This window comes from Hylaeus anthracinus, unplaced genomic scaffold (genome assembly GCF_026225885.1).
Source record: "Hylaeus anthracinus isolate JK02 unplaced genomic scaffold, UHH_iyHylAnth1.0_haploid 12001, whole genome shotgun sequence".
In the NCBI taxonomy this organism is placed as follows: Eukaryota; Metazoa; Arthropoda; class Insecta; order Hymenoptera; family Colletidae; genus Hylaeus; species Hylaeus anthracinus.
The window spans coordinates 10,142,484-10,165,049 of record NW_026534348.1 but is presented as its reverse complement, the minus strand read 5'-3'; the positions used below and the strand labels follow the sequence as shown (position 1 = coordinate 10,165,049).

At 40.1% G+C, this 22,566-nt stretch overlaps 1 protein-coding gene across 9 annotated transcripts in view; it reads left to right on the top strand.

Moving 5' to 3' along the window:
- Window positions 1-22,566, top strand: part of LOC128891333 (dystrophin, isoforms A/C/F/G/H-like) — a 567,969-nt gene that overhangs the window by 345,061 nt on the left and 200,342 nt on the right. The gene's annotated exons all lie outside the window — the stretch shown is intronic.

Sequence of the window (22,566 nt, the reverse complement as noted above, 5' to 3'; positions counted from 1 at the left end):
ACTTCTGAATATCTAAAATATCCTGAACCATAAGGATCCAACACATAACATTTTCTTGTACATCGCACTAAAACAATATTTCTATGATTATCCACAGCAACGATATTTACCACCAAGTCCCCCCACGTCTCTCAATTTTCGTTAAACAACAAAAAGAATCGACGTGAATGGATCTCGTCGCGATTGTTGCCTACTTAACCCAACAGTTAATAAAGAATAGAAAAAACGAGAGGTAGTACGAAGCACAGATACATGAAAGCCTGAAGAGGGACGGAAAGAAGAGGCGCGCAAGGGCTGGGGGCTGCAGTGGAAGGAGGGGGCAATGGATTCTTTTTTCTCGCGATGCCAGCAGGCACGGAAAGAATACATTTTCGCGTCGGAGAAGGTTTATTATTTCGGTGGATCCTTTTCGTCTCTCTCCCAATCCCCTTTGGAGCGTCGGATCCTTCTTTTGTTTCCGTTCCTTTTTCAAGCGCGGGACCCTCTTCCACTTTTCGGACAAAGTCCGTCTACTCTTATTCTCCCTTCGCGTAGAAGAAACCAAGCGGTTGCTGCAAACACTGTAAGGTGATTCGCTCGCGTCGATGGCTTCGGCTCTCGCGCGACAGTCGCCTCGTTATTATCGCGGGCATTTGCATTTTTACTGCACGTTCTCGCCGAGTGCAATTGCGCATCCCTGGGAGGCAGAGGAGATGCGGCGGAATTCGTTACCGAGAAACCGCACGGTAGATATCGCGCACGTGCGTACTTTCGCGTTAAAATCGCCGGGAACTTGGGCACCTTTAATTACCTGACCCCTGGTTTTCAAGGAAATTTATGCTAATTCTCTAATGGTGTATGCCGCGAATTTTACCCTTTGGCTTTATTTGTAGGTTGTCTTGGCCTTCGATACAGATTCCTTTACGCGAGGAATTAGTTCGGTGAAACCATAGGGAAGATGTTTTGGTAATTATTTAGCTGTTTTGAGACATATTTTTTTTTTTTTTTTTTAACAAAATAATAATTAACTTCGACACTTTACATGAAAACATAATTAATTTATTCACTTCCCAATCAGGATCTGGATTTAAGTAACTAGATGTACAATTTTTCATTTTTATTTCATCTGCATTCTTGCATCAACTGCTCTGGGAATTCAAAATACATTCAATTTGTAAAAATACTTCGTTTGTCGATTCACATCCAACAGATCTGCAATATATTCCATTATTGTTTGGAACCATTAAAAATTGAAACGCATGTTTCGGTTTTCCACGGTCTTTTGGCTCGTTCATTTCACTTGGAGGAACACTTTATCGGCTGATATTCAATGGACCAAAAATATCTGTCATTATAATCTTCAAATATTAAATTTAATCGGTTCGAATACATATTTTAGAGTTTTAAGCTCTTTTGGCGCATTCACTGCGCCGGATTATTCGAGAATTTGTATAACCAGCTAAAGAATGTTTGCATTTTCGAAATTTGACGAAGCAAAATGCTTATCATTTTCGACGCGTTTGTAGAGCTCATCGTACTTTTTAGTAGAAGGGATTGTAAGCTTATTTTTTGAGCCCGAGTAGTCAGCGCGGTTTCGTTGGAAAATGAAACTCGTGTATAACAATTTTATTCGTATTGCCTGGGGATGCAGAGCTTTAACGGAGATTAATTCGATGTTACATAATGCCTCGATGATCTCCTAATTCCCTATGTCAGTTAATGCGGGTGCGTAATTTGATCAGTGAATCGTTGATCTCGTAAACCGCTTATTGCCTGCGTGTACGCGTTAATTACAGAAGATCCGTGTCACCTCTATTTGACTGTAATTGAAAATCACTTTCTCGAATTATTCTCAGTACCATTCCTCGGTGTATTTAAATAATATAAGAAATAAAATTAATTAATTTACTAAAATAATTAAGTTCGTTACTCTTTATCCAACTTTCAGTTACTAAAAGGTATTCGAGAAATGATATTATAGACTCGTGATGACAAAATCATTGTTTCACTGTTACACTTTTAACACGCGGCATACCACACACCCACTTTCTTCCAAAATAAAACTACCCTCAATATGTTATTCCTTTTCATGAGATTCCTATACATTTGCTGTTATGTATTTTTCAACGTGAGCATTAATAAACAGTTTTGGAATTGCTTATTGTGCATTCGTTTTCAAGTTAAATTGGCTTTTCATTGTATATATCTGCTCTTTAGGAATTCAATTTGATTTATCAAATATTTTTCCCTCCGAAAAAAGCTGTAGCCAATGATCGAAAGGATAATATTAAATATTTTCTTTCGCAATTTCAAAATCAAATAAATTAAATCCACACTTGTGTACTACTCCGCACAATGTCTGCTTCAAATAAAATTACGAAGGAGAATGTTGTCGTATGTCAACTTTACCATTTTTATATACGTGACAAGAATGTCGCAGGATGATCTCGATGGAACGAAGTGACGCGGATCTTCTGGTTGAACTATGCGCGTACACCACTACAAGTTGAAGTTAAGTTAATTCGAGCACAGCTACGGAGTCAGAGCAAAGATTGAAACAGGGGGGAAAGCAAGCACGAGAAGTGAAGGGGGGAGGGGAGACTCCACCATCTCTGATACGTAGGCTCTGTTTGTACACGCGAACCAGTATCGTTACTTCCATGTTCCACTTACTCATTCTTTGTCACGTACTCATTCTGCTCGGGTCTCCTTTGTATCGTCTACCTTCGCCCAATAAATCATTCTGTCTGTATGTTTTCATTCCCAACTGTCTCTGGCGCCGATCGGTCTAATTCTTCTTCAGCTACTCCCAATTGATACACAATGCCCTCGTGTTTACCTGCAGTTCTGCACATCTTCGTGTACGTATTTCAGGAAAGCAAATTTAAATTTCGATTAATTCATGACTCTTTTGTTTATCATTCTGAATGTATTACAAGATGCACATTTATTTATACACGAGCTTAATTTTCTTTTAGAGTTTTTTTTTTGAGGAAGTATATCTTCGATAAAACGTTGTTGATAAAATATTTATTTTATTTTTAAAACAATTGGCAATAGAAACAAAAAATCGTAAAATTACTGCAAAATTTATTCTGTCTCCTGCTCTGTCTCCGTCAAATCGACACCATCAGTTTTTCTAGCGACTTGAGCTGTCTCCTTATTGCACCACGACAAAAAAAAGGAATTTTTTAAATCCGTTATTATGTTCTAACCTCAAAACCATAACAAAATGGAGCTGCCTCCTCATTGCAACCCACCCCTCAATCGTTAATAGACAATACACAATTTGGAAAATAGAACTGAATTCTACCCTAACAAATCCACGGACGAATTACCCTCCCAATTTACCGTTCAAGTTCCGTCAGACTCTTCTCCATTCGATCGTATCGATCGCAATTTTATCTGGACGCCAATTCAATTCCTGTAATTGAAGGTGCACCTCTAAGCCCACCCCCGCACTCAATTTTTCCCCTTTATTATTTTCCTTTCACGTTTCACGTCCCGTCGAGTGCATTACTCTCGTCCCACGGCCCACGGTCCGCGACACAACTCGGAAATATGTTTCTTCATTTCCTTCGGAGATTTCCGGATTCACAAAAGAATTCACGGATAAGTTTCACGCGACAGTTGCGCCGTGAAAGCAACGGGAATCAAGGTGCTCGTCTCAAAAGCTAACATCCGTTGAGGAGAATCCACTCTCGATTTGTAAGATCGCTTTGAGCACGCGAGCCAGGGTTACTCGGTGCATACTCTCTCTTCCCGTTTCTCTTTCTCCAGGCATTCCACTCCTCTCCACTTTGGTTCCTTCTGTATTCTACGCGCCATCATCATTCTTCCGTACCCTCTTAGCCCCCCACCCTTGTTCGCCAAACGGATCCCCCTCGGATGTGTTCCCTTTCCAACCCAGTCCCGGGGCACCGTCGTTTGCTTCTCCCGAACGAGTAAATACAACCGTGCTGTTCAACTTATCTCGAGTTATCTTAAATATCGCCGACAGAACAATGGCGGTTCAATCTGGGCGAAACGCGATTGAAGTTTCCCTTTTGCAATTATTTATCGCGTCGCGACGTTCGACGCCGGTACAATTACGCCGCGCTGCGAGTCGACCATTTGCCTGATTCCTGATTTTTTTCTTCGGCGGGTCGAACCTCGGAAAAAATGACCATTTCCGATCGGAGACAGTGACGAATGCGCGTTGTCGCCGGGCTAAATCTTGAGCGGATTTATTTATCCGTTTAGTTGTCCAGCGATTATTCCCATTGTTTGCTAAAGCGAGGCTTGAGCGATCGGGGACTGTTCGATTTGGATTTGACGGATGGAATGCGAAGGTGTACCTAGACATATTGAATGCCGGACTGAATCTAGACAAAATTTTCACAAACTTGAAATTTTGTTGGAATTGAAATTGATGATTAAATAATTCAACGTCTGTTGTAGTATTCAGCTCTTTTATTTTTAGGGTTAACCTGGTCTAAAATTAGTATGGCAAAAAAATTAAAAAAAAATCCTAATACTGTAGTTTCCGAGGAAAGAGATAGTATCGGTAATTAAAAAATGTTGTATCCTGAATTGTGGACGACAGGTCTAAAAGGGTTAATTTCCCAATCTCATCGAATTTACGAATCATGTCTCATCTACAAAATCAATTTTTATGGTTCCGTAATGAAAAGTCCTGTCACCCATTTCTGGGTAACATGGCGAGTTAATCTTCTAATTTGAGACCATCATCAGAAAGGCAAATGTCGGAACAAAACGATAGTTACGTGGATAATACTTTGTAATCCACGGTTGCGTCTACCATTGTCCTGCTTCCATTGACTCTCGGTACAAGCAGCATCCACGATATGAATGATTACCCTAAGCCCCGCGTGAGCATATGTTTCCGAACATCGCTTTCACTATCGGTCAGCATCGCAGCGAACCGATTCACAGTCCTCCCGATTCGCAGAACAGGAACACAATTCCTGGCGTTCCAGAATTGCTCATATTCCCCTCGTACTGTCTTCCTGGTCTCCTCGGAGCAGGACAATCCCTTCTATTCACCTCACCGTAATCCTTCTCTGTCCCTCTAATTTCCTTCCGTCGTTCCCTCGCCAGTGTCCACTCTCCCTCTTCAAGGTGTTCTCCTACTCTGTTCAACTACGATCGTCTCGTAGCGTTGTATTCTCTTCCACTCCAGGTCGCCATTTACCTGTCTCTTCCGGATCTCTCTATCTCTTATCGCCTGGCGTCTCTCCCTTCATCCTTCCAGCCTCTCTGGAGTTCCTCCCCTCCTCCTCTTCTCGAGCACACGAACGCGCCTACCTCGCACGTGGGTGTACCGCCGCCACACGGAGACGGTCACGTGCACACATGTGCACACATGGACACGCGCGTGTCCGTGAAACAGTGGTTCTTAATCCTGTTAAGCTCGTGTTAGAGTTGCAAGTATCGTGATATTGTTCAGGCAGAAAGCAACTTGGAATGGGGAGGGGGTGGTAAATTGGAGCGATTGTAGTGACCATTTTAAAAATAGTGAATTAATAGTAAAATATTGTTGTGTTCTTAGTTTTAGGTAGATGTATTTGAAGTTTCTTATTTGGAACATTTTAATGTCTAATACATTTGAAATGTTTCCTTAGAATATTCTCCTGTGGCTTGATATTCATTATTGTATGTTCTGTTTCAATATCCATAGAAATATAAAACGGTTTTTTCTTACGTCGATTAATATGATTACTTGACTCATTTGATAAATATTTGCAGTCGATTATGATGATGGAGAACACTAATTCCTGAACTCTAATCAAGAGGATTACGTGGATAGAACTCTAATAGTATCATGGAAAGAATTCTATTAGAAAATAATTCTACAAAAATTTCTTTTAGTGTCACAATGAACCACACAGTAGCCTCCCCCAAAAATGCTGAGAGTATACACAATATTCTGGATCATATATTTTCATTTACAAATATTATTTCGAGTAATACTATGGTCATTGAAAGTTTCATCGAGACATCCATCCTTCAATATACTCTTCACATTTCTACAAAAATTGCACAAATTTCATCCCATAAATGAGTAAATATACGATTCCATCGAAATTACCTCGTGGCTTACCAAAGCAAAAATGCTCAGGCCACCCAATCGAGTCATAGTTCATCGACCCAAACTCTGATCTGTTGGTACTCCTATGGGTATGCTTTTGGTATGTTCTCCCTTTTCCTTCTTAACTCAGACTGCCCGAACTGGCCTCTCCATCGCACATCTCACGTTCGATAGTGTTTTTTTTCTTTATACATCGTTGTACGCATGTATGCGATTGACTCTGGATTGATTGATTATTGCATATACATATAGTTCATGTTTATTTCTATACGATTTATCGCCAAACACTCGCGAAACAAAGTAGTCTACCGCACAAGGACAGTGGTTAAGAACCACTGCCATGGAACAACCGCCACGGTGGCTGGAGTGTGGAACCCAACGGAGCCTGCGAGGGTACGGACGACAGTGCCGCGTACACACCACAGCGTTCCGCACTCATGCCTTGCGTTCTCCCGCGATAGATCGCCCGCTGGCATCTCCGTTCCTCGATAGAGAGACTCGACACCGCCTCTGGCTTGTCGTCGTCGAGGAACGAGCCAGGACACGGTCCTCCGACGGGTCCTGGAACCAGGGAATTCAGACGATCGGTGTAACTGGCCGAAGAGATCGCTGAAAATTCCCTTCGGCCTCTGCTAGTAGCTTCGATCCGATATTTACATCGGATCTACGCCATCGGTCGTCCACCCACGCGTGTTTCGACGACCTGTCGCGACGATCAGCTGATCCCTTGAACCGGAAGCGACGAGCTCAAGGGGTTGGAATCGCGAGCTGTGCGCCCCTGGCCGAGCGATGTCGCGGTGTCCAAAGAACGAGGGGCTCCGACGAGGGTGGATGATACGCCTCGCGGTTTGGGGAATCGCCTGAGTGGTACTGCAAACTGGGGGAGTGACTTTCCTGCTGCGAGGGTGGCGGTGACTCGGGAACGCAACAGTGAACCGTTTGGTTAGCGGAGTCCTTGGATTTAGTTCCTGGATTGTTTACCGCAGGAGTGGGTGGATAAGAGACTGATGGGACTTACGGTGGTCTTATTGTCGAAGAAGTAGGTCTGGTGCGAGTTCGTCTGGTAGTGATTTTTGAGTGAGTTAGATTGTTCGTCTACACCTGGGATGTCAAGTCGATTCACAGGATTGCTCTGGAGAAGAGTAGTGAACTTGGCAGATAGCAATGAAGGGATGGTCTAGTGTTCTTTCATCGTCATTATAATATTAAATCAACCGTGACTTTGCCTTCATGTCAGTGAACTTAAATTCGTTGGAATAATTTAGTGTTAATCAGCTACCAATATATTAGCATATATAGTCTTCAAAATGATTTGGAAAATCTTTCCGAGTGCGAAGAAGTTGACTGAAAGAGTATTAAAAGAGATTTGTATCCTTGATCGATTATCCCAAGAGTAGGCAGAGGTCACTATAATGCTGCGTATAATGTTCTTCGACTGTAGTAAGAATAAGAGTAAACGAAGCCTGATTTCAACTGCAAGACAATTTTGAAATGAGTTTGTGGGAATTGCTATGGAGTCAGAGTGACTTCACAATGAGAAACAGTGTCAGTCATCTACACATGTGAATGAAACGGTAAATCATATGTTGTCTGTCACTCTCTGTAACTGCTACCATGAACTAGAAAGTTGCTCTCTGAATGACAAGAAGCTGACTGGTCGGGAAACTAGGTACTAGCGAATTGTTGGTTTCTGGTTAAGCTTCCAGACCTAAGGAAGCTTATGGTGGACTACAAGTGACATCACAATGAGAAACAGTGTCAGTCATTCGTTTATGTGAATAAAACAGCATAAAGGTTTCTATGAAATCAGGGATGGAGGATAATGAAATACAAAATACCATAACTGGACACATTATTAAATTTGATAACATTGATACATTCCTCAAGGTCTCTTACATAATCCTGCTCGACTGGTATCAAAATGAAAACAATTCGAAGAAAATGTTCCACGTTTTCTCATGAAACACTGCAACATCTGTCACTTATTGTTTCCTTTGAATATTCATGGACACATGAATAGAGTGCAATTCAAGGAGCCATAAATAACCAAGACAAAATCCCCTTTCTGAACGATAAAATAATACTCCTGCAGTGCTAAAGGAATCCACGTTCCTCATACGCAACTACCGAACTATTCGGATTACCTTCGTTTGAAACTTCTAGTGAATTGCCAGGATATTTACTATTGATTGCGCCAAAGGCAGCAAGATTCTACCAGGTATGAAAGCATCGTCGCCTACCGTCCCGTTGCCATCAAAACACGAGTCACTCAGGTGCGCGCAAACACAACAGACATTCGTATGTACAATGTCGAGTACCGGAAGACGCCAATGTCGATGGCGGGTAGAGAGGGGGACGTGGACTAAGTAGACAGGTTCCTCTCGGTACGAGTGTTAGTAGAAATATTCGAGTCGAAGCGGAAAAAGCTCGACCCGCGTAGTCGTTCGGTGCACGGTGTCGAAAAACGGCGGGGCGCACACGCGTGGCAGCGCGCTAATTAGCGGAACGCGAATGTGAACAGTGCGAACAGTGTGCTCAGTGTCTTCGAGTTATCCATGGTTAATCATCAGCCTGTGGTCGTTCTCGAGGAAATTAAATCCAGCTCATGGAAGAGCTCGTGTGTCTGCGATGAAGACACCAGAGAGATGGGAAAATTTTGCACTGGAGTAATACGTGACTCGAATCGGCGTGGTGTGACTTATTTGGCGAAATGAGTTTTTATGTGTTTATTGATATAGTTTGTGTTTATGATTTTTATTCTCTAATAGGGATTTGTGGGAAGGTTAGAAAAATCGGTCGGGGTTTATTCGAGTCAAACACTCTTTTATTCGTCAAATCATACGCCTGAACGGTTCAATTTTTATGTTGTTCGGTGTTTATCATAATATTTAATTATTACTTAATTTACTTGCAAGAGGAAAATTTCTACTTGTTGGATTTCTATAAATTTGATACGCACTTGATTTGTACAATTGAAAATAACACATCAAAATTCAGTAATAATAATAATAATAATAGCTACTCTTAGGTTTCATTACAAATTTCTACGTAGATTAATTTTGCCTATCTCTGGAAGGTGTCTATTTACGCTACCAGTCGTCAAACGTTATATTGCGCGCGTGCGTCCTCGATCTAACGATCTTGAAAACGATCTGTGTCGCGCGACAATCTTCACGGTCGCTCGAGCGCGGTGTGCCTGTTAGTGTCATCAGTGTCTCGTGCAGTGAGTAATATTAGCTGTGGATACGAATCGCCTGTTTTCTTCGATTGGTAACGTATTAAAGCAACGAAAATGCACGCCTCGCGATGATCTCGTCGAACGATCGATAGGGGTAATTGCTAGTTTTTAGGTTAATTCCCGATTCGAGTATGTTTATTATCAATTAAATATTAAGGTATTTATTAAAGAACAGTGTGTTCCAAGTATTACTGACGATGTTCGAATTGAAACGTAACGCTTCAACCCTTTAGGATTTTTTTTAGAATAGTTTGATACATGTTCCTTTTAAATATAAGTGAAATACAAATATTATAGTAGTACAGTATATAGAGAAATGTGTGTATGAAATACAATAAATTACCTCTATGTGCATTGCACTTGAAATTGAAAAAGAATAGGGGGATGCGATTCATTATATTTGCACTAATAGAACGAAGAAATACGTGCCAGATCTAATATAATAAAAGAAACAGGTTACATGGAATGTTTGCAATTAAATCTCTCAGAAGAGTGGACGACTGTTATTCAAAAAGTATGAATATTGTTTCGCTTAAGGAATGCGATTAATTTGCAACTATCGCAGTCTCGGACAATTTCCTCACGCATACATGAGCACGGTGCGCGATTCACCATAATCGGCTAGTAATTTAGCCGATTCAAGGTAATCGACTAGGCTCAGACTCGGGTCTCGATTAATCGGGAAAATGGCGAATAGAGGCGGAATTAGCGATGGCTCGCGAGCTATTTAGTCGGCGGGCAGGTACCTGCATTCAAGAATCTTCCAGATACCGGGAAAGCCATTCGTCTTGGCAGGCACCGTGGTCATTAAGTTAACACGGCGTATCGGTCGATCTAAGGACTGCCAGTTCTCTCATGAGCGAATTTATATCATTCCTGGCATATCTTCTACTTAACTCATCCTCGATAACCGCACCGATCGCGCGATCTTCTCTACAAAATTCCTACGAAATTCCGTTCTGTATTAGGTAGCGAGTAAATTCAGGGACTTGGATGCATGTGGTATTTAGGAAAACAACAAGTATTCTTCATCAGAACGTTTCGACTACAGTTATTACTCTTTGAATGATAGAAATTGGGTTTTACCCAATTTGCGGGACACCGCAGCGATTGGTTAAATACATAAGATAATATATATGTATAATAATAGCAACAACATAGATAGATGTTTACAGAAAGCGATACAAACTGCATTTATATAAAAGAAATAAAGTATTACTGTACATGTTGTCATAAATACTTGTACAATCCAGATTCGAATTGTTCGACATTGACATCAACCATGATCGATTCTCAATTATATATCAATTCTAATCGACACATAATTTTCAATTAGTTCAGTTGGTCAGTTCTAATGAAACTTGACGGACAGTCGTCCTTCGCGACCCTGTTTGCACCATTTATCACGACTGACGAACGCCAATTATACTATATCGTTGGCAATCATTCTTGCAGTGACTAATTCGGAGCGATAAATTCCTAATTTGTTTGAAAGTTGAGAAAGTTCTCTGATGGAGAAAAACCGTGTTACTTCGCCTTCATCGAAGAAGATTCGCCTGTATTTTCTGTGTCCTGCACACATCCCCATTTTGGATCAGAACGATGACCCTGTGAGGGGGTTTATTAACCCCGTATCTCGTCTATCGGAATCCGTTTCGATCGATTCTCTTCGACGGCTCATATCATTCTCCCCTTCGTTCCCGAGCGTCTGCAAGTTGCAGATCGAGGGGGTAATTAAAATATGGAGTTTCATTAAAGAGAATTACCTTGTCCTCTACAGATTTAATCCAGGATACTTACAGTACTTTCATTTTCTTAATTTATATTGCTTGAAATATTTTCAATTTCTATTTGATGTGTGTGCTCGCCACCAAAATTCTTTTCTACTACGGAAACTTGAGATACCTATGTCTAATAGCTCGAAATCCCGAATAAAACCAACAACATTTTAATTCCTCTTCATCAAAGTGTTAACATTTCCCTCATTCCTTGAAATTCTTTCGTACAAAGATTGCTAATCCTAATAGTTTCTCAATAAATCTATCACAAAGCACATCCAGAATCATTTTAATTTTTCAAGAAACGAGGAACGTTTCCTGCAACGAAAAATTCGTATCCAGCAAAGATAGGCGATCGAATCGTCTGGTCGCAGTTGTGTACACGTAAATAAGGAGCATGATCGACACCAGGATAGCGAACGACGACGTGGAAACGCGTCATATTTAATCGAGACCGCAAATCGCGCACTTTCAACGGTAGCACAGCGTGCGCTCTCGCGTATCCGCTTCCATCGATGGGAGCGTATCGCATTTTTCGCAAGGTTAATCGTGCCGCAGGTGCTCGCCTATTAAATTACAAGTCTATAACTTCCAGCACCGTAATGTTGCCAGCCATGATTAAAGGCGACCGCGTGCGACTATCGTCTCTTGAATTACGTAAGAAGTTGACACCGGCCGTTACCTGTTTGCGAATTAAAAATGCCTCGGACGCATTAGCCCGCCAGTAACTCCGCGATTTTATCGTGCCCACGAGTTCCGACGTTGAAAATTCTGTCTCCGTTGTAGCCCGCGGTTCTCTGCCGCGTTTTATCGAATCGCCACGGATAATGTCTCTTCCCAGCCAGAGGCATGGCTGACGTTTCGTCATAAAAAAAAATTTTGGTACGCGGTGTCCAGAGTTTATCGTTCGACGATGAGGATTTAACTTTTGCTGGCGAACACGTGGCCGCCCTTGATTGTTTTTGCGGAGGAATTTATCGCTAAACGTTGGCTTCGTCGAAATTCTTTGATGTATATTCGTGTCATCTGCGTTACCTTTGATATTCTCAATTTTTTTTGGATTCTGGAATCAACTGAAATAAGTTAATGTTCAAGTTTTGGCTCCCTCTGTGCATCCTCAACATTTAAGAAAATTAAATGCTTAACATTGAAACTATCGAAATGCATACTAAGTGTCGAAAACGTTTAACGATTACGTTTAAATGCAGGTATATAGAAGTTAAATAATAACACTCTATGATAGCAGACACGCAAGCCATTGAAATCAATTTTCATTTGTCAATCTACAAGCCGTCGAGTTAAACGCTACCTCTTTTCTGACGAGGGCAAGCGATTGTTTTACAAATTGAATGAAATTGATTATAGAACGACCATTTCATCAACACCCGCTAGCAGTTTTAATTATTGGTTCTCATCGTATGTACATTTTCATATATTTTTTCAATTATAATCTGTTCCATGCATTCAACAATTTATAATCTAATAATCTGAATACCTGAATGAAACTAGAGCTCGATATTGATATTATTTTCTATCTTTTTTTTTTTTTTTTATTCAAAGATTGTCGTTCTTTTGCCTTAGCTTGAATAACTTTTGTCCTGATTAAAATAAAATTGCCATACTTTACCACGAGCGAGCAATGGGAAAAGAAGAAGAGGCTAATTACTTTTTGAATACTTTAGCTGGCGCTCGTTAAGAAGTTTAAAATTAGTAGGCTGCAAGTAAAATATGTCCTCCTTGTGCGACCAATATTTAATTTCAAACTTCATTTCACGTGGCTATGCTTAACGGTGCCAAAGAAACATTCTTCTAAAGCAAATTTATCCGATACATTTTTTTCTATTAACTATTCGACGTTTATCAGATGAAATTTAAATGACCAAAGACGTTCACGTTTAAAACTCCCGAGGCATTTGCATCTTACAAACCGAGAAATTTCATCGACGGAAATCTGAAATTCAATTTCCATTTTAAACACTGTCTACGATCTTAAACCCAGTCATGACTTCGACGTGACAAGGCTCAAGGTTTGTTATTCATATCTGAATAACAAACACATCTAAATGGCCAGTTAGCAATTGACATATTTATTCGCATATTTTCTTTATAATATTCTCTATACGTTTTCTTTATAATTCATTGAATAATATCGATTAATAATTCGACATATATGTCTACAAAATTACATAGATAAATATAATCAACTACATCAGCTCGAATAAAAATTGAAATTTAATATTTATATTTGCAGGTTTTAATAATGACTCGAAGCTTGATTAATAGTTTTTTCGTTGAGACTGTCAAACATTGATCTTTTACAAACTCCTCATAATTTCATCTAATCGATATTTTTAGAATCATTCCTATAAAATTATCAAATGCAAAATTGAAACTACCAGAGGCCATCCACAACCCTCCCAGGTAACTCGTAGCTGACAAACGATTCCAAAGAAATTACATGAAAATCTCAAATTCAATTTTCATTTTAAAGCACCCTCTGCACCGCTTGGAAACCGACTCGGTTACGACTTAATTTTAACACGAACACCAGGTACGTTCCACGGGACGCTCCGTCCTCGGAGGGTGTTACGGGACGGCTGGCGAGATTAGAAGACAGTAACACTGAATTAGGTACGAGTCTCGCGTAATCAGGGGTCTTTGCTAAAAATTTTACAGCCCTGCGAAGATCATCCCGCGAGGGCCAGCGCCGGCCCAAACGAGGGGAAACTTTTTCGGGTCGGCGACGTAAAAGTTGGCCTAACCGTGGCGTTTCGCGAAGGGATTTGTCTTCATTATTACTGATCACCTATTAAAGTTTACACCCCGGCGAGCTAGTTAATAGTAAAGAGGCCAGGGAACTAAGAAGCTGATGAAACTTTCAGCCGAGAACTTTTCAGTGTAACTTGCCATCTCCGGCCACCTCGGCCCCCTCGTCACCCCACGTCGACCAACTAACCGAGCGCATTCTATAATACTTCGTCGCGTGCAAATAGAATTCGCGGCGTGAAGGAATCTTTGTAATTAATCCAGGGTACGAATAAATCAGTTTCTGGCGAGTTTTCATTGATAGACACGACCAGGAATTTATATTAAACGTTTCGCAGCAAGGAATATATTGATGACGTCTAGACTGCATCAAGACGTTCTTCAAAGTTTGACAGCTTTAATTTTTAACGTTAAAAATTTGTTGCAATTTGGATTTATCTTGTACGCAATGCTTATAAGTAAAGGCCTGGAATAAGAATGGATTATTTTCGTGATTAGTTTTGTGGATGTTAATTTAATATGTACTAAATCTCTGAAGAGGACCATGCAATAAACATTCCTACGCAACAAAATTGAAGCTTCTAATTTTATTTATTCGTGTCTTGCTCGTTTAACTACTACGTAGCCATTGCTCAGCGATAGAGTTCAATGATTAATTTTGCGCAACCCCTTCTCTTCTCCCTCTTGCGTAGCTGTTACCGTTTCTTTTTTCGTTTCGCTCCCCTCGTGTAACGAATCGTATATAAACGTGCGCCCGGAATTTATTACGCCAGCTCCATTGTTCCTTTTCGCCTCACCTTTAATATAATAATTTGTTGCGAGCTTTCAGTGACCCGACCGCATTTCCAGAATTGCGCGGAGCGTTTAAACGGAGAATGGCGAATTTTTTCTATCGTTAATAAAACTTGAATCAATTGCACACCAAGTGAGGGGAGAGGGAATTACAACGCTGGGTCGTCGACAATATGTCTACGACGCGTAACAATACAATTTGTACGGCGGTTCGAAATCGTTTTGCATCGTTGAAGTAATTTTTTACGCTACATTATGGAGCGTTACTTGCAATTAATTTTCACGAGTCTATAGAGTGAATTGCAAGGAATGGGGGGCAGCTGCGACTGTTTCGGTTTGAAAATTATGTCGATGTGGAGAAATTTGTTTAATAAATACTTATCCTTTGGAAGTCCAGTAAAATATATCTTTATATTATTATACTAAGAAATATTATAGGCATAAATACTCGCCTTTCCAAATTATAGTCGAAGAGAATTATTCTGTTTAGATATTTATATCCGTTGACCAAAGAATTTTAATCAATGAAAATAGATAAACGAAACATAATTTTAATTTAATTAGTTTAAATATAAACATTTTGTATAAATTAAACTTGTTTCCCAATTTCCTTTAAAAAGCCTGGAAATCGTTCATTTTCAGTGGCAGGTCCTCCTAAATCGAAATACTGTTTTTCACAAATTGCAAAAGAAACGAGAACGAAGTGGAAAATGAACGTGGAGCGTTCCTTCGTGAAAATTAAGAATTCTGTATCGCAATAGCAGCTGCAATGAATGAGAATGGAGTGCAGAGTAGAAATTACATTGAAATGTTAATTGTTCGCGATATAATGCAATTTACATTCAGCTGAAAATTGCTCGAAGCTCCTATTATGATAAACGACCCATATTGCGCTCCGTATAGAAAATTATAATTAATATTCCTGTCATAATGGTGGATGCAGTCAACCGTTGGCTGTGAAATAGGAGCGATGCGTTCAAAAATACCTGGAAATTTAGTTTGGAAGAAACTTCTGTCTGAATTGAGACATGGTCGAGGGCACCTGCCCTGCAATTGCATATAAATTAATTTATATTTGAATATGCTTACATGGTCTGTATATTCTAATTTGTCTTATTTCCGAGCAATATTTGTCACAATTTTCATTTGAAAAATGTCAGTAAATACAGAAATCAAAAACGTATCATAGTCAGGCTTTCTCTGGCTCTAAATAAAATTACAATTTCTAAACCTAGATATGCATAAAAGCTGCAGTCAATACTTCTCGTTAACTTCGGTAAACTTCCCCCAACTTCCCCAGAATCTAATGCAGGAAGACTCGAGTTTGCAGACAAGTTCCATCGAGACGAACGTATCGATTCCAGCCCTAACCTCTTTCCCAGCGATTCTAGGAACGAATGCCGCGAGTGAAAGTATTGGGACAGACAATCGAACTGTCGCTTTCGATTGGCGCGATTCGCGCGAAACTCGGCGAGCCGTGCGAGAGACGCGATATATGTATATAAGGAGCGGAGTCGCGTTATCGGCGGGCTTTCGTCGTTTCGGTCACGGTGCAGGCTTTAATTAAAGTTTCGCAATCGATTGCACGAGGAGAGCGCGACGAGAGTAATCAACAGTCGCCCACGCAATCAGTGATCGTCGAAGCCAAACTTCGTCGTGGTGGTTACGGCTCGGTACACCGTAATCGAACGGTCCTCGGATCAGCAATACCTGCTGCCCGAGAACTTTCCTACGCCGATCGAAACTGGACTCTTTCGACTCCATTCCGAATCTTCATTCAGACCCACACACACACACACAATTTCAATTTTACTTCCTTCTCCTCTGCTTTGTTTTTACTGTTGGAACACTGGCTAGACGAAAGCAGAATTATAAAGTGACAGTTTTCAGTTTTTTTTATATTAAGATCCTTCACATTTGACTAACGATAAGTAAACTATAATTAGACTGTCGATTTTATACATTTACGATACAAGCTAATATAATAAATACATGCTAAACATAACCAAAAGATATGTGGAAAAATATATGGACTTATGGAAAATGAAATATCAGTATTATTATAGTAATTGTAGAATATGTTGAACATGCATTATGTATATTTTTTGTATGTTCTCCATGTACACCATAAATGCATGAAAGCCGCAGTCTAATTATAATTTTCTTTATTCAAATTTTGATGCTATCTTTTCTTAAAGAAAAGTGTTCTTCTACGGTTGTTTCTCTCATATTTTTTTTCCTTGTTTCTCTCACGACAAACTCAATTTTCCTCGTTAGTTGGCTCGTAAACAAATTTTTCTCCTCGCGAGCCGTTTGGAATTTCTAAATGACTCCGGGGAGATCCTAGACTCTCGTCTCTAGCTTTCCTCTTTTTGGACACACGGGTCTTGTTAGGAATGGTTTAAAACTTTTCCAAATACCCGACCGATAATCCCGAATCTGCCCGAAGAGTTTGGGCTTTCGGATACGTCGGGAACAGCCATGGGAAACTTTCTGACCGAGTCGGTGAGCTTTTTAATCGCTAATCAGTTTCTAAGAAAGCTTCGAGACGAGCTTCGGGCGCAGCTTGTAACAAGCTACGACCTCCTGGTGATTTGATTTGTTGACGATCTAAGAGGGTTGTTCTTAAGGGTCTTGATATTGTAGACAAAAGTAGTTAAATTCAATTTAACGATAAATTATTAATTTCAAATTAGCCAGCAGACCATCGACAAATTACTTTTGATCAAAAAGTAAATAACCACGCCGTACCTTGAATTTTTAATTAAATTTCCCGTTTAGAAATTTAGAAAAGATTTGGCTTAACGAAAATAAATGTATATTCTCGAAACGATATATCGTTAAATATTCCAACGAGAACGTTTCCCATTGGAAACGCTAGTTTTTAATGTTTATTCATGCTTAGGGACGTGGGCGTGTTCGACAGAGAAATTCGTTTTTCCGCTCAATATATACTGCAAACTTTATTTCCGAGGGAAATCTTTTTGCGGTCGACACGACTCGATCGACTTTTTGCATGGAATGGAATTAAACGATCGAAATTGAGAGACAATTACCTGCATTATGTTTCGATCGCAACGAATGCTAAGCCGATTGGACGAATTAACTCGATCCAAATATGGTTTACCGTGCGAATTGTCCTCTACGGCTGCGTTTCGAGTCGCGTACCCATCCTCTCCTTTTTTGCGACAGTAATATTCTCCCAACATTTTCGGATTTCGATACGAGGGGAATCGAATGGCAATCCACTTCCCTGTAAAATTTAAATAAACTCCACCGATACGCGAGAATTCCGTGCGTGTCCACAATTACATGGGGAAAAAAGGGAATTCCTGCAGGGGAGATGATATTTTACGGCTCTCGCCGGCCCGAACGAGTTACCGTCCCTTTCATAATTCGTATTTATTATTTCGTAATGAGCATTTGCATAGTAATACTCGTGCTTTCGTTAAAGCAGCGTTAGGATAATGCTCGTTCTATTTTCGCTGAGCGTTTTGATAATACTCGGTGGTTCGCAGAGTTCAATTTCGATGAACATTAAAACCCGTGTCATTTATTTTAAATGAGCATTTGAGATATAATAACGGTAGGAAGCGTAAGATGAATGTACGAAATATAGTGGAAAGAGGTATACACATGGTATGGTTTCTCTTTTAATTACTTATAGACTCTAGCCAACAAAAGTATTTGTGTACACATGGTATTCATTTTTTAATTGTCTACTGCATTTCACTGTATTTTTATACTTCATAGATGGTTCATGGTCTTGAAATGTTACAGGCATAAAATGTGATGCTTTTTATCTTTATTAATCCATATCAGAGTGGTTGGTAATAAGAGTTAGCTAAGTGTGATTTATTCAACATAAATTAAAATATATTTTCTGTGTTTTCCATATTTCCTTACTTTAACGGTATTTTTATTTGGATATATTAAAGTCATATTAGTTAACAAGAAGACGAGTTTCATATTATATTAAATCTTTTTAAATTCCGTTTAACGAGAACAGATCAAATAAATAATTAAATATCACAGATGGCGCAGGGCAAAGCTCCCCGCCTATTTTCGTAACACATCAGTTTGAGTTCTTTGATCCCACGAAAAAATACATCAGACTCTTTCCAAGCGGCCGTTCTGCTCGTGTCTGACATTGACCAGACCACTTCCACCGACTCTTCGATCTCGCGTCTCGTTGAATCGTCGACGCGCGTCGACCTGATTCTCGGGGACGTTAAACTCGAAAAAAAAAAAACAGAATCTAACGCACGGACGTTGCAGAATAAGGTGCGAAATTCTGTCCAAACAATCGTCGAGCGATCGAGGCGCGCGACGTCTGAGGAAAAGAATGTCTGTCGCGTACACGAGCCAGGCCTTTGAACGCTAATGAATGCAGGCCAGACACGTATCTCGTGACGCTTTGTGAAGTATAAATATCAAACGACACGAACGGTTGTATGGTAACGAATCTGCACGGGACAGCAATTCATGCGAGGCTACGTGTTCTCGTGGCTGGGAAATTGATATCCTTCGAATAGGGGGATCTCAGATTCTAGGCGAGTCGATTCCGCTTTTCAGGACCATACTCGAAAGTGGACAATTTTGGTTGCTGGGAAACTTGTTGGGAAAGGAAATTCATTAATCGACTGACTATATTTATGCAAATTCATATTTTTACGGGTACAGATGGTGGACTGAAATTTCAGGAAAAAGTATATCTTATTTTCTGAACAGAAGCTTTGCACGATTGTATTGAGTATATAAGATGAATAATACAATTCACTTAATTTTTTAAAATTTATTTTAATCAGTTTCATATGTATAACATGTGCACACTTGCCAAGGGAGACCTAAAAATTAGGTGAAGACATATAGAGCGTGTAGATGATTGTTCTTATTATTTTTACTTAAGAAGCAGTGTCCCAAGTGTCGTTAGTAATAAACAGTTTAAATATTGGAATAATTCACTGAGGATTGAAGATTAATCCTTTGACGAGTCGTTCCTAAGCCAGTCAGAAACGTCATTCAAAACTAACTGTTCCCCACCAAAGGACTCTCTCCTTAACGAAATTAACTCTCACCTGGCAATTAATTAACGACTCTCTTAGAGGTCTTCGTCGCTCTTAGGCGACCACCTCACTCCTGGCAAATTCGTTTCCACTAGTGTCGCTGTGAAATGATTTCTCGTGCCCCGGGGATAAAAACTTCTAGCGTAAGGTAACCTTAATATTAATTTTCACGATTGCCATCGTCTTCAATAATGGTGAATTAAAATCACGCTTTTTTGAAAACGGAGCTCCATTCCAACAAAAAATACTGTATTATTCTAACTTATTTTAGTACAACGAGTCGTTCAATACAAAAAAAAATTAAAATTTCTCCTAATATCCAAGGATTAATATATCAGCAAAGAGAAGCTGAAACGCAATGTCCATTCAAGAAATTGTTTTCTAACGCTGAACAAAAGTGATAACACGACAGGATAATAAAGCGAGTTAACGATCAGTGATCTTCTAGATCTATCGCGTTCAGCCTCCCTAAGGACACGTCGATAAATAACAAACGAAGCAACGCGTTGATACAGCGGACCCAATCGTTAAAGAGATCCATCGATCTTCCCTGTTGGCACTGACACGATCCTTCCAGGCGTGAAATCAAACCTCCGTTAGATCTTTTTTTTTTTTATTTTAAAGCTCTCCGTTCCAAGAAATCTCGAGTCGAGCGCAAAGGATTGGCAAGTAACGATCGCCACGCGAAATGGAAGAAACGGATCCCTGGAAATTATGGTCGTCGCGTTTCTCAGAGCCTCTCGACCGGTCCGTCTAGACGTGGGACGATCATCGTCGATCTGTATCTGATAATCCACCGATCGAACGTAAACACACCGCCGCTCGGGGTATAGTATCATTCTGAGAGTAATTTGGCTGTTTTATTAGACTGGCGACGCGAAAATAAATTGGCCTTTGTCACGTAGGCGGTACTTTTACGGCTGGACTATCTATCGCGATTTGATAACCAGGCACCAGTCGTAACAAGCCATTTGTTGCTGTTTTATCTGTGCTTTTTTGAATTATCTTGAAAGTGTTTTATCTTTCTTTTAATGTAGTATTTTTATTTCTACCTTCTTTTTACTACAGGATGGAATGAAATATCCCTGTAATACCGAGGAGAGTATATTCTTTCTAATCGTTAAATTTTCACTAAAATTTAGAAATAGTGAAATAAGATGATACACACAGCAGTGGTCATAAAGAGTGCATCAGCTCAAATATTCACTAACGAAAAATCATAAATTTAGTAAACCTGTGGAGAGTTAAATTTGTAGGAGTCTAAACGAAAAATAAGGCACGGGGATTCGAAGCCACGATCCTCGGATCCACAGTCGACCGCTTTACCTACGCGATCAATCCCGTAGCCTACGTTTCGTGTTCTTATTTGACTCCTTATTGTTGGGTATGTAAGGCGCGGACACTACAAATTAAACGAAAAAGTAAACCTTGAAGACACTTAACCACAGTGTGAAGTTCAGTAATCTAACCATTGGCTGCAGTCCCAATGTGTCAATTGAAACACATTTGAACTTGAAAGCCCCTTCCTACAGGACAGACACAAGTCTCTTTGGCTACCAGAGCCAAACAGTGGACAGATCAGATCTGGGAATTTTCACCTCTTCTGGCACACTTGTGACAATATTTGTGGTTAGGTTTAAGAACAGCCTCCGGCTGCACCTCGTCATCGTATGAGTTATTCTTTCTACGATACGTGTGGACCTGTGTGCACACGATGAAGAGACAATACCCGCCACTTTTCCGTTTCCTTAAATATTTACAAGGTGAATCGTCGGGGGGGATCAGGGAGAGAGACACCAAAGAAAAGGTAGCAACGGAATCTTGATTCTCGCCGCGAGATACCAGACCCTGGTGACAGGTTTTGCTGGTCCGTTTCGATTCTTCGATATCAAATACGATACTGCTCCCCTGACCGCGTTAACCGCGGTGCAATCTGGCCTCGGTTACAACGGGTGTCTTGTAAAATCGAACAATGCTTCGGGAAGTTTTCCAGTCATGGGAATGTGTCGATGGGAGACTTCCAAGTATGAGAAAACGGAGACCAAAACTTTGGTGTCTTCGGGAAAGTTATTCTAAACATAAATAGTTGATTATACCAAGTGCATTGACACTTAAATTAAAGATTTTTCAAAATGTGAATCGATTTGTGCAGTGTACGGCTCATTTGTGAATCTCTAGGGATGTAGTCTATATTTATATCTTTCTTGTAATATTGTATATTTTAGTATTTTTGCAAATCATTAAATTAACCAAGACAAACGAGATCGTGTCCCATTGACAGATGAATTTTACGACCTCGATCAGTCCTCGATTATTTTCATCGCGTCCCATCAATCAATACCGTCGCCGCGGAATTCGAAAAGCTCGAAATAGCGATGTTGTTTATTCCAGTTATTAATCGTCCGCCGGTTGTAGACCCTCCTGAACGGTCAGCGTCATAGAGTAATCCCGCGATAATGACAACTTTATAAGCCAGTTATGCCCACGGATGAACGCGTTATTTTCGTGACAAGGACTTCATGAATGCGCCGCGTTATTACTTGTAATCCAATGTGTCAATTAAAGTCGCTGATAATAGAAATCCGTCCAATTGAATATCGAACCTCGCGCACACGCAGTAACGACGTAACGTCCGCCCAGCGATAATTGCGTTACGTAAAAATCATTATACGCGTGGTACAACGGGCTTGAAGGATATTAGGGGGGATAACCAGTGTCCCGGGTCCGGGAAGTAGGGTTTATTTTAATACCTCTGTAGCTTATTTTCATTCATTTTCCAATTTATTTTTCAGTTTGAGAATGAAGAGAAGTTCATAAATATTAAATTCAATTTCTTGCAAGAATTTCTAGAATGTT